The sequence below is a fragment of the Dendropsophus ebraccatus genome, chromosome 7 (genome assembly GCF_027789765.1).
Source record: "Dendropsophus ebraccatus isolate aDenEbr1 chromosome 7, aDenEbr1.pat, whole genome shotgun sequence".
NCBI classification, from domain to species: Eukaryota; Metazoa; Chordata; class Amphibia; order Anura; family Hylidae; genus Dendropsophus; species Dendropsophus ebraccatus.
The window spans coordinates 101,355,759-101,363,924 of record NC_091460.1 but is presented as its reverse complement, the minus strand read 5'-3'; positions in this window follow the sequence as shown (position 1 = coordinate 101,363,924).

The window sequence follows — 8,166 nt, the reverse complement described above, 5'->3', positions numbered from 1 at the left end:
GTGATGATCACACCACCCCCTGTCCTCCCCGAATTTTTCACTGTTGCCCAGAATACTCCTTCATGGTGTGTTCACACCTACAGGATCTGCAGCTGATTTTCTGCAGCAGATTTCATTTAAATAACTGAACACAGCATCAAATCTGCTGCAGATCCTGTAGGTGTGAACGCACCCTCAGGGTATAAACCCACACACCGTATAAGCAGCGTATTTACTGCTGCGATACGCAGCAAACACACAACAAATACGCAGGTGATTAGATCTAAATAACTGAACACAGCATCAAATCTGTACCAACAAATCTGCTGCGTATTTGTTGCGTATCTGCTGTGTATACGGTGTGTGTGTTTGTACCCTTAGGGTGTTCATATGTTCAGGATCTGCAGCAGATTTAATGGTGCTGATTTGAAGCTGCAGATTTGCTTTGACTACAGATGATGCAGTTCCTGTATATATGAATGCACCCTTAATGTATAACCTCTCTCTAACACCCACAGCCTGCTGCAGCCATAACTCACACATACTCACACAGCCTGCTGCAGCCATAGCACACATGCACACACTTCCTGCTGCAGTCATAGCGCACACACGCCTGATGCAGCCATAACTCGCACACACACACAGCCTGCTGCAGCCATTGCACACTAAAAAAAAACTTAGGTTGATAGAACATAAAATATATTGATGAGTAACATTTATAAAATTGCTATGAAAACAATTATAACACTTTTAAAGATTTTTTTTAAGGTACAGTCAAAGAGTCTAGCTTTGACTCCACAGCCCTGGCTCCAACTCCTGAATTTTATCAGGGACCCACTCCAACTCCTTTATAAATGGCCAGTCAGATACCAGGGAGGTTATTTATCACACTGGCTCAGCAGCCTCTCCCTAATGTCCTACATAATCCTGGGGCGACTGTTGAGTAAATAAGTAAAGATATAAAGCAGATTCTCCTTAGTGTGCAGTGGATGCAGCCAGTCTCCATGTGCTGAGCCACTCAACTAGACTAGATGGAGCAGGTGGCCTTTTCCTGCTGATAATCTTCTATGTTTCTTACTAAATATTCACCATACACACAGAACACACTGCTAACAATGCCAGATACCTGTAATATAAAAGGTGAGCTATTGCGATGTAGACGTCAGTCATAAGTCTAGATTTATCAGCTCTGTCAGTGTCAGCGCTCCTGAATTATTGCGGCCTCATAGGAACTACCCGCTCAGTCAGTTAGGGCCCTTTTACACAGAAAGATTATCTGCCAAAGATTTGAAGCCAAAGCCAGGAATGGAATTGAAAAGAGGAGAAATCTCAGGCTTTCCTTTATGACCTGATCTCTGTTTATGGTCTGTTCCTGGTCTTGTCTTCAAATCTTTATCATAATCTCTCACTGATTGTCTAAGTGGGCCATGACATCAAATGATTGGGAGTCTAGCAGGGGACCATAAGGCTGCATTCACACGTTCAGTGTTTTTCCCGGTCCGTGATTGTGGTCCGGCAGCAACCTCCGTGATCCGTGCAAAACAGTCAGTTTTTCATCCGTTTTGCATCCGTTTTGTATCTGTGTCCGTTTTTTTTCATGGATCTGTGCTAAAGCATTTTAAATTACATTGATTACGTCACATCCGTGTTTTTCACGGATGAACACGCATGTCACATCCGTGTACATCTGTGAAAAACACGGATCTCATTGATTTCTATGGGGAATCCTTTCTGTGCATCCGTTCCGAGTAATGACATGTCCTATTTCTTAACGGAACGGATCACGGATCCGTGAAATCACGGAACATCTGAATAGCCCAATAGAAAGCAATGGGCTGTAAAATTGTCCGTGCGCACGGATCCGTGAGCACGGACAACTTCCCGTAACGTGTTAATGCAGCCTAAGTGGTAATGCTGCACTGTTCACTTTCACTGTTGCTCAGAATACCCTATTAATTTGCTTTTTTCTAATACACGCAGCCTGCTGCAGCCATAGCACACAGACACACACACACACAGCCTGCTGCATCCATAGCACACCTACACACATACAGCCTGCTGCAGCCATAGTGCACACAAACACACACACACAATCTTCTCCCATAGAGAAAACACCACATTGAGGACAGATTTTACTGCTACACAACTTATGGCTTCTTTTCCTCCTCCTCTATATTAGGGGGGGTTCACACTACGGAATTCGCGCGGACAATGTCCGCGGAATTCCGTCAGCTGTCCACCCGCACATCTGGGCGCCCTTCCGCCGGCCCCATAGACACCATTCTATGAGCCGGCGTATTCCGCTATTCCCTGAAAGAAGTGTCATGTCACTTCTTTCAGTGGATCGCGGAATACGCCGGGCCATAGAATGGTGTCTATGGAGCCGGCGGAAAAGCGCATGCCCGTGCGGGCAGACAGCTGACGGAATTCCGCGGACATTGTCGTGAGAATTCCGTAGTGTGAACCCGCCTTTACACAGGACGGTACATTTTTTCTGACTCAACTCCACAGCCCTAGTATTAAGTACCTAGTGAACATACTTCTGTCCTATTTGCTTCCTTCTTATTTAGGTTTTTATTGTAAAATGTTTTATTGGATGACATATAATGCAGCTATTCTGCAAAGCATGTCCATGGTTTTGCCATGTGCATAAGGCCATAAATACCCCTTTTTTATGGTACACACATCTGTTTCTTGGGTAGAGCCTCGTTCTGACCATTTCATAATGCATTTTGTAACATAAACTCAACTGATCTGGAGCATGTGATGTCCGTGGATGCGTATCACATCCATTGTGTAACTACTTCTTCATGTGGTTTATTTAGTATTAAAAAAAATATAAAATAAAATAAAACGGCAACTTCCACATAAGCACATGACACCAGTCTCTTGTATTTAACTCTTTACTAGCCTTTTATTTGAAGGCTAGTAAAGATAGTAAAGGAGACAGCACCACTCTTGTCTCCAGTTTGGGTGCAGGTTTTGCAACGACTGGAGCACAATGGGGTCCCAGACATGCTTTCCGGACAACGGACAAAAGCTTGACTTCTATTGTTAGAGGACACCAGGTTGCTCTAAAAGTGTGGCCCCAATATGGGTGGCAGCTGATCCTGAGGACCAGAACGTGCCATGGAAAACAATCAGGGGGTACAGAAGGGTACAAACAGGTGGATGAAGTCTGAGGGTAAGGCATGGGTCAGGATGCACAAAATGGCAGATATTTTAACAACCCTCTCAGATACCACTAGACAGAATTGGCAACAAGCCCGCTCAGTGTATGAACACTGGATTGAGAAGAAGGAGGGATTACAAAGGTCCTATTTTGAGGCACTACTATTCCGTCACGGGAATAAGGCAGGTAGAATTCTTGCCTGCTTTGCTAGAGGCCCTTTTTCTTCCCAGACCATTACCCATCTGAAGGATGATCAGGGTCAAGTTACGAGACATCCCCAAAAGATTAATGAGGTGCTGAAAGGGTTCTATGAAAAGCTGTATAGCAAACAGGTCTCTCCCGTTAGGCTGGGGAACCAGCAGGGTTCTAACTGGTTACACGGCGCCTGCCTCCCTACTCTGTCCGAGGAGGACAGGACTTTACTAAATGCTCCGGTTTCGGTAGAAGAGATCACAGCAGTGATTTCACATTTGAAATTGTTGAAAGCCCCGGGCCCCGATGGGTTTTCAGGGGACTTTTATAAGATCCTCTCAGAAGAGGTTGGCCAGCCACTTCGCAACCTATATACCACCTACTTGGAAGGATGTCCGGTGCCCAGTTCCTCCAACACGGCCCATATAAAGGTAATATTAAAGCCGGGTAAAGATCCACAGAGCCCCAATTCTTACTGGCCTATTTCATTACTAAACTTAGACTTAAAAATCTTGTCGAAAATCATGGCGGACCGCCTGGCCCTCATCATGCCACGCCTCATCTCTCCGGCCCAAGTGGGTTTTATTAAGGGGAGGACGGCTGTCATGAATGTCCGCTAAGTTATGGCCGTGTTGGACGAGATTCAGCTTCGGCCCCACCTGCATCCATCCCCAGCTCTCCTTTCCATTGATGCAGAAAAAGCTTTTGATAGCGTGAGCTGGGGATGGATGCATGAAGTATTGGGGAAGATGGGATTCTCTGGGCCCTTTTCCGATTACATAAGGGGATTATACACTACCCCCCAGGCACGTATCCATACCCCGGGCTTCCTATCCTCTTATTTTCCCCTGTATAGGGGAACACGACAGGGCTGCCCGTTGTCCCCTCTACTCTTTAACCTGGCCATTGAACCCCTCTCCAGGAAATTACAAACGGTTCGGGATGTGGAGGGGATACGGGTAGGCCAGACCACTCTGAAGGTGATTTTATTTGCTGATGACCTTTTGGTATTCCTGGGCAACCCGGATAGGGACTTAGCTAGGGTGTTTACTTATTTACATGACTTTGGAACCTTATCCGGCTTCAAAGTGAACGTTGATAAGAGTGAAATCTTACGTCTTACAACCTCCAGTGATAGGCCTAGAGATGGGAACCATCAACTACCAGTTAAACAGGCCCCACACTTTATCACGTACCTGGGGATTAAAGGACAACTCCCACAAAAATTTTTTTTTGCTCATTTAACACACATTACAAAGTTATATAACTTTGTAATGTGGTTAAATACCTGGCCTGGCCCCCTTCCCCCACTTTCGGACCCCCGACCCCCCACCCCGGAAGTTAAAGAATGTATACATTACCTATTACGATCGTCACGGTCCTCTTCTCCGGGGCGGCATCTGGTGACGACGACGTCAGAGCCGGGGGGCGGTCCGGGTCTTCTTCCTCCTCGGCGTCTTCATGCAAAGTGAATGGGGATGAAAAAGCTGCTGGTGCACATGCGCACCAGCAGCCTTTTCATTGGCTGGAGCGCATCACATGGCTTCCAGCTTGCTCAGCCCTGATTGGCTGAGCTTGCTGGAAGCCATGTGATGCGCTCCAGCCAATGAAAAGGCTGCCGGTGCGCAAGCGCACTGGCAGCCTTTTCCATCCCCTGGACCCGGAAGTCGGAGACATCGCTGGATGGCGGACGGCGGCGACGGAGAGGCGGACGGCGGGCGAATCGAGTGGCGATCGTCACCGGAGAGATGGTGAGTATGGTGTCTTTGTGTGTCTGTGTTTTTTTTTTTTTTGGGGTCCCGCGGGAGTTGTCCTTTAAGATCGGCAAAATGGCTAGCTCTCTCTATTCCCTAAATATTCCCCCAATAATCACAAAAATATTATCTGATCTACAGAAGTGGTCCAATCTACCCCTGTCGCTTCTGGCACGCACATTATTACTTAAAATGATGGGGTTTGCTAGACTACTCTACCCCCTGCAGACAGTCCAGGTCCTTTTGAAGCACCAGGATGTAAATAGGTTAAACTCCTCCTTTATAAAATTCATATGGGCCGCTAAGAGGCCAAGGATTGCAAGGAGGAAGTTAGTCCTGCCAAAAGACAAGGGAGGCCTTAACTTACCTGATGTGAGGTGCTATAATTTAGCCTGCCTATTGAGGCACGGGATTGACTGGGTGAGGGGCTCCAGCTTATTCTCTAATCTGGAATTGGAGGCCCAGTTGGTTGCCCCCTGGACCCTAAATGGACTTTTACACACAAGTTACACTCATCTCCCTAAGGAGGTGAAAGGTTGTCTCATGATGAGGGACACAATAAAAGCATGGCAACACAGCAGAAAGTTGATGGGGCTTCCTATCCTCATGAGTAAACATATGCGTATTTGGCGCCATCCGGAATTTGCCCAGGGATACCAAAATCCAGCCTTTGTCGGGTGGAGAGAAAGGGGTGTTCACTCTGCCCTAGACCTCATCCACGTGAGGGAGCAGAGATACCTCACTTTTCCGGAGTTGCAGTCACAGTACGGCATTGATCAGACTCCTAGCTTACAAACAGGTACATAGTTTTCTTTTTTCACGACTTAAAAGTCTTAAAGGAGAGCTTTCGTCTAGCCCAATAGCAGTATATGTAGAAACCTCTACCCCTATCCACACCCTATCATGTTTGTATCTTCCTCTAAGAAATTCATTGACTGCAGGACTCATCCCTTCGCTGTTTTCTTACTGGGCAGCTAAACTTCTACTCCCGGACCTTAGTGACCAAATTCTCAGGGGTTGGGCGGCGATCCGTAAGGCGGTGATAAACGAGCAATGGAGGGAGACACAATTTAAAATTCTCCATCATGCTACCTACGGGTTCAGTTTCCCTAAGACGCCGACCCACCCCGAGAGAATCACTGCCTGCCCCAATTGTGGGGAAAATCTGACTGATCTATTTCATGGCTTGTTCACCTGCTCCAGGGTGCAATCCTTTTGGCAGTGCTTGGTGACTCTGATTGAGAGAAAATTGCAAATCTGTATCCCTGTGGATCCTCGCCTGATGGTCCTCCATATACCCCCGGATGAAACACATATCAACCATCTAATACATACCATTTTACTAGTGGCTAAATGCTGCCTTCTACAGCGTTGGTTGACAGAGGAGATGCCTACCATGGAGCAGTTAATAAGTCAGGTTAAAACATATCTAACTATGGATCAGCAAGATGCTGAACCATCTAGGGAAACGATGGCGAAGACCTTCTTCAAAAAATGGAAGAAGTTCATAGTGGCGTTCCTGGATCCAGTAGAGATCAAGAGAGTAGTATGGCCGTTTCGTAACACAGCCTGGTATATGAGGGCTGACCTGGCTGATACTTTAGGGACATTGCGCATACAACCCGCTTCCTAGAAACATGGAGTTGCTTCTGTCTTGATGTGGCTGAGGGCTTTCCACACCGCGAGCAAAATGGGGGGGGGGGGGGGAGTTTTAGTGTTATTGTTAAGAGGCTATACACTATGATGTCATGCTGACCTAATTTGATACTGTGTGGCAGCTCATTACCATATGCCTTAACGTTTTGTATATATTGAGATTTTCTCTTTGAAAACACAATAAAAATTTGTTAAAAAAAAAAAAAGGCAGATATTGGAATACCTCTGCTCAGGAACACAAGATATCAACAATGCTCAGTTAGGGTGGGTTCACATTGAGGAATTCTCAGGGATTAACTCCGCGGAATTCCGCGGGCTGTACGCACTCATGGACACGCGCCTTTCTGCCGACTCCATAGACACCATTCTATGGGCCGGCTGATTCCGCCGAAAAAATTGACATGTCAATTTATCCGCGAGAATTCCTCAATATGAACCCACCCTAAAGAAGGAATTGGCTGAGTAGCTTTAAAAAAGGGCACCAATTAGGCTTTAAATAGGAGCACACTGGCCCTTTAAATCTAAGAAGGCAGGCACGCATGTGGTGGAACTGCAGCAGTGGCCGAAAGCTTTACACCATAAACACACACAGATTTATCTGACAGATTTTTGAAACCAAAGCCAGGAACAGACTATAAACAGGGTGCAGGTCATAAAGCAAAGACTGATATTCCCTGTCTTTTCAAGTCCATTCCTGACTTTGGCTTCCAAAATTGGTCAGATAAATCTGCCTGTGTAAACACACCATAATGCTACGTTTATATGGAACGATTATCGGATGAATTTGCGCGATAACGATCGAATTCGAACGATAATCGTAAGTGTAAACGCGGCGAACGATCGACAAATCGTTCATTTTGATCTTTTAACATGTTCTTAAATCGTTGTTCGTCGTTCGCAAAAAAATTGCCGAGCATTCCGTGTAAACAGTCGTCGCGCGATAGTCCAGCCCGCTGCCCGGCCCCCCACTCATCCGCAGCCCCCTGCGCCAGCTTGATCGCCACCCCCGCCGCCGCCCCGATCGCCACCCCCGCAGCCCCGATCGCCACCCACCCCACCGCTCCGATCGCCACCCCCGCCGCTCCGATCGCCACCCCCGCTGCTGGGGTGACGATCGGAGCGGCGGCGGGGGTGGCGATCGGACTGGTGCAGGGGGCCGGGCTACGAGCGGGGGGGGGGGTGGTCTGCGGGCGGGCCGGGCTGCGGGCGCACGATCGCAAAACGATCGCAAAACGATTTTTCCGTACGATATATCGTACCGTCTAAACGATGATCGTTATAAAAAAAAATCGTTACTTCAAAATCGTTAATCGTACGATCGGGCCAATTATCGCTCCGTGTAAACTTAGCATAAGTCTCCCCCTCCATCTGGTTAAGGTGGATCTCGTTAAAAGATGGAAGCCAGTATATATC